We start from the raw sequence: 5742 nt of genomic DNA on the forward strand, positions 1-5742 counted from the left end.
CCCCCACACTGAGCTGCTGGTGTCCCGGGTCCCTCTCGCCTCCACTCAGCAACCTCATGGCCTCATGCCCCTCCTGCCCCTCCTGTCCCGAGGGTGCCTCTGGCCTCACTGCATCCCACATCCTCAGGGACAGCTGGCTGGTGTCAGCTGCGTGAAGGCGGATGCGGTTTCCAGGCTGCTTAGGCTGGTGGGAAGATTGCTAAGTCCTGCAGCCGCCCGGCCTGACTTGCCTTGAGCCGGCCTGCCCTGGGTTTTCTATGAGCGGCTGCCGTCATTACTGCTGGAATTCTTCCAGAAGGTATGGGAATGTCAGAGCCGGGTGGGGCAGCGACCTCTGGGCTCGAGCCCTTGGCCAGAAAGGGCACAGCTCCCGGGCAGAGGACATCAGCTGCGTCTCACAAACGCTGAGGACCGACCCCGGCTTCCCCCAAAGGCAGGGACCTTCAGAGGGACCGTGGCCCTCGTCCCCACGGCGGAGAGAACCGCAGCACTGTCCCCTTGGATTCTGGAGGCCTCTGCCGGGGTCCTGCATTTCCACATCGCCTGCTTCCTCCCCAAGTCTCAAGTCCAGCGGCCGCCCGGGGCAGGGTCCATGCGCCATGGGAGTCTGCGTCCCTGCAGCCCCCGGGGTAGGACTGAGGCACCGGCTGAGGACATGGAAGCCGGCACCTGACCGGCTCCTCCAGCTCCAGCCCCAGAGGCTTCCGACTGCGGCCGTGATCAATCACAATATGCAAATCGCTCATTTATGAAATCTCATCACACCAGGGCAGTCTGATTCATGATTCAACACTCTGGTTGTGTGCATAGAATCCCTAATGGCCCCGCAAGCCAAGGGCTTTTGATAAGAGACCCCTGTTCCGGGCGGCGCCGCGTCTCTCCTGCCTCAGCGGGGCTGGGGGCTTCCGTGATCTCATCCCCACTTCACACAGACTTTGTTGAGTCCCTGTTGTGTCAGAGGAGCCTGGGTGCTCCTGGCTGGGGAGGCCGTCGGGCAGATGAGCCCCGGGGGCAGCATGGAGGCCGACGAGGAAGCCTCTCTGCTCAGCAGCCTCTGCACATGGGGTTCCAGCGTCCACACCGGCTTGCGAGGGGCCTCACAGCTGCTCCACAGATGGGACCCTTGGCCCATTCCCCAGTCCCAGGCCTGGACAGTGCTGGCCCTGGGGGGCTCCCCTGAGGCCTGCTCTAATCTCAGGGCTGCAGAAGGGAGCTCCCAACCCACCTCACCCGGTCCCCAGGTCCCAGAGATCGGCACAGTCTCAAAGTCACAGGGCTCTGCCCCTCAGACTGTCCTGCAAACGGCTCAGCCTCTCTCCACCTCCACCCAGGGATGAGAACAGGGTCCTGTAAGGAAAACAGTGGGGCTCAGGGGAGCGTGCACGTGCACTGAGCAGGTTCAGAGACTCCACGTCCGACAGAGCAGCCTCCTGGCCCAGCTCCAGCCTCGCCCTGGTGGCTCCTGGTCTCCGGGACAGGCTGCAGGGAGCGGCTGCTGCTCCGGGTCGGAGGGGCTTCTGGGGACCAGGCGGGCAGAGGCAGCCGTGCTCTTCTCTTTCCGGTTTCTGCTGACCCCCAGGCAGTGGAGTTGGAGGGACACCAGTGTCTCCAAGGGGCTGGCACCAAGTCATGACAGGGTCATAGGTCACTGTGGGAAGCAGGAAGGTGAGAGAAGCGTGAGGCCACGTCTGCAGCTGCAGAGGGTCCCAGCCTTGGCGGGGAGCACGGCCCCAGTGCACGGCCTCCCTGACGCCCCCAGATGCATGTTCCCTTACCAGGACACTCGCGCCTGGATTAGGGCTGCTCCCACAACCCAGGATGACCTTGCCTCGAAAGACCCTTTTTCCAAACCTGAGTGCTTCCGGGGTTAAGATGGAGACACATCTCTCTGCGGATCGTTACTCAATGTGCTACACTCTTCAGTCCCAGGGACCCACTGCTCAGACCCAGGAGAGAGGTGGACCCAGGAGGGAGGTGGAAGAAGTTGGTGCAGTGAGGGGGCGGGGACGCTGCAGCCAGGAGCAGACAGGAGGACGAGGTTTGTGTGAAGGGCCCTCCTCGTGGGCACCTGGGCCTGGGAGCTGGGCCTGCAAGAGAAGCAGGATCCAGCATGGGAACAGGTCTCTCTCCGGAGACCCCAAGCGTGAGCTTCGCCAGCGGAGACGGTGTGAGCCTCCGGGAGGTGGTGGACCGGCTGTGTGCAGGGCTGGCCTCCCAGGGGAACACATCCAGACTCAGGGCAGCTGAGGCCAGGCGAGAGAGCCGCCGGTGTTTCCGGGGAGGTGTCAGGGACACAGCCGTGGTCCGTGGGGCTCACATCTAAGATTCAGACTCCAGGGGCTTCTTTCCAGACCCTCCCAGCCTCGGCAGAGTCAGGCAGCTGCGCGAGGCTGCGGCTTTCTGCATCCCCGTACAGGAGGGACCCTTACACGGTGAGCCTGTGTGTGGGGCAGCGTCAGTGCCGACGAGGCAGGGTGGACCCCACACTCCCGCATCATGGGACGACCCCGTCAAGGCGCAGAGGCCTGGAGCCAGCACAGCCCTGCCGCTCCCCAACAGACAGGTTCAACAGTGCTGGCATAATTTACTTTGTTACATTTTCACTATTTGGAATTTATTTTGGAGCTAAGGACATGAGGATTTTCTCAGGAGAGGAAAACGGTCTAGTTTGAGTTACCTCAAGTTTTTTCTACCGTCTTTCCGAATTTTGGGGTGGGGCGTACACTTAATTCCATAATGTTGTCTTCTATATCAGTGTAATGTAAAGTGTGATATTCTGGCAGAAATGGAAAGTGTATCTTAAAAGGTTTTCCTAATGTTGACAAAAAAAAAAAAAGCGCCAAATTCTGTAAAATATTGAAAGAGGTTTATTCTGAGCCAATATGATTGATCGTGGCCTGAGCTACAGTCTCAAGAGGTCTTGGGAATGTGCCTAAGGTGGGTGGGTCACAGTCCAGTTTTATGCATTTCAGGGAGACGGAAGTTACAGGCAAAGACGTCCATCAGTCCATGGAAGGTTCAGGTGGGACGTGGGGACTTGCACCTGGATTCAACGGTTTTCTGGTTGGCAGTTGGTTGAAAGAGTTAAGCTTCATCTAAGCACTTAAAAAGTCAGGAGACAGAAAAGCTTGGGTTGGGATCAAGTGGGCTGTAGACACCAAGGTTCTTGTTAAGCAGCTGAGGCTCCCAGGTAGGAAACAGCCTTCAGAGAGAACGGAGGGTGGAAATCTCTCTTCCAAATTTAAAAGATGTCGGACTCCTGGTTAGTCCTCTGTAGGTCTGGGAAAGACGTAGAAAGGGAAGGAGACCCTCTAAGATGCAATTTTCCCCCCGCAGCAGACAGGCCAAAGGCGCGTATTGTGGCGAGCACCGTGTCCACGTCCTCAGGGCCTGCCGTCTGCCGTCTGTGTGGGAGGCTGCACCAGAGTCAGGCCGGGAGTCTGTCTGTCCGTCCTGAGAACTCTATTGTAACCTCAGCGCTGGTCAGTGGTGCCCAGACACCAAAGGGGAGGGGTGTAACGAGAGGTGTCTGCCTCTTCCCACCATGGCTGGGAATCCCGTGTCTCAGGTTCCCTTGGCCATGAAGGGGGATCCGTCCAGTTAGTTGGGGGGCTTAGAATTTTATTTTGTTTTACACTAAAATATTCTGAAACTGCACTTACTTGCAACTAAATCAATTAAAAATTCATTAGCTTCTATTTGAAACGCTTACATTTTAAAGTTCTCTTAGACTGGGCGATAGATCCCTGTCCTCATCTACATATACTTTAAACATTAACGTGTTTCTAAAAACAATGGATTTTCTCTGCAAACCAAAAAGATGTTTACTCATTTAAAAATTTATATCCTAAGTGATTTTAAAAACATTCTTAGTGGATGTTAGCTGTCCTTCCTGGCAAGGGGAAGGTTTGTTAAATTAGCATATTCATTTAGTACAGACTGATTGACATCCCGGGACCCCAGGCATATCTGAGGTTGTTTACGGTCTGTGGATCTCTTTTACAAACATCAGCATCTCATTTAAGCTATAAAAAAAAATACTCTCTGGGAAGGTGTTTGGGCAGGTGTTATCGTCATCTTGCTCTGGGGGCCGGAAAGAGACCTTGGCCTACGAGGCACACAAGGTGGTAGAGCGAAGGCTCAGCTCCCTCTGCCCACCCCGGGGGAGGCCGCTCAGCATCCAGTGGGGAGCCAGACCCCCGGGAGGGTACCTGAGTCCCTGAGTTCCTACAGCAGCGACAGTTTATTGCTTTCAGTCCATCATCTCATTGCATGACATTTCTCTTTTCATAGTCATGACTTAATTGTGTTTGTAAAATATGATACATGCTCCTCATTCAGAAAAATTCAAGTTGTGCAGTAAATTACCAAGAAAGTAAAAACTTACCTAAAATCCAACCACACACTCAGATACTTCTTTGTACATACTCATAGCTCGAAAGAAAAAATAATTTATTTCAGATTATTGGAATAATATACTATTTCAACAAAACATTAGAAATGAATTTTACTTGAAATTGTTGATGAAAAGAGTCAAACTCTGTAAAACGTTGGAAGAGATTTATTCTGAGCCACATGTGAGTGGTCATGGCCCATGACACAGCCCCCGGGAGGTTCTGAGACCAGGTGCCCAAGGTGATCGGGTGCAGCTTGGTTTTATGCATTTTTAGGGAAGCATGAGACAGCAATCTAATACATTGAAGAAATACATTGGTTTGGTTCAGAAAGTTGGGACAACTCGAGCGGGGCTTCCAGGCTATCGGTGAATTTCAACATTTTCTGGATGACAATTGGCTGAGTTTATCTGAAGACCTGAGATCAATGGGAAGGAATGTTCAGGTTGAGATAAAGGATTGTGGGGACCAAGTTTTATTGTCCAGAGGAAGCTCTCCGATAGCAGGCTTCAGAGAGAGAGCAGGTTGTAAAAAGTTTCTTATTAGACCTAAAAGGGTGCCTGGCTCTTAGTTGATTATCTAGCGAACCTAGAAAGAAAGGAAAGAAAACAAAGGGGAAAGGGGTTCTCTATAGAATGCGGATTTTTCCCACAGGAGACTCTGGAGGGCAATTTCAAGATACAGCAAGAAACTATATTTTAGGGTAAAACATTTTGATTTTTTCCCTTGTTCTGCCAGAGTCAGATTGGAAAGGAAGTCACGATGTACGGGGTTAAATGAAGCCCATCTGATGAAAATTGATGGCTTGTAGGGCATTGACTCCCCAGACTCCTTAGATAGGAATTCGGCGAGATAAAAAAATCAGAGCTTCATCCTCATCACAATCGTGGCTGAAGGGGAAGCAGCACCTTGTTCACAAGGCAGGAGCAGGGAAAAGTGCAAGCAAGGGCGATGCCCGGCGCCCGGATCGCGTGCCAACTCACTCACTGTCATGAGAACAGCGTGGGGAAACCGCCCCACGGTCCAACCACCTTCCACCGGGCCCTCCCGCAAAACGTGGGGATTATGGGGACTACAGTCCAAGGGGAGACTTGGGAGGGAGCACAGCCAAACCATGTGAACGTGCAAAGCACACGGTATTCGTGTTGGCTCCTACAGCCGTGATTCTCCCGGTGCTCAGCACGGAAGGGGCTCCCGGGCAGCATCGTGGGGCTGGGACTTCCCGAACGTGAGGCTCTTTCCGGGTCTGGTCTTGGCTGGTGGACTCGGGCAATAGTCAGTTTTCAAGAGCAGTTGTACAGCCAGAGTCCCCTGGATTCTCTACATGTGTGACGGCAGCTCACGGGCG

This window comes from Mandrillus leucophaeus, unplaced genomic scaffold, assembly GCF_000951045.1.
Source record: "Mandrillus leucophaeus isolate KB7577 unplaced genomic scaffold, Mleu.le_1.0 Scaffold219, whole genome shotgun sequence".
In the NCBI taxonomy this organism is placed as follows: Eukaryota; Metazoa; Chordata; class Mammalia; order Primates; family Cercopithecidae; genus Mandrillus; species Mandrillus leucophaeus.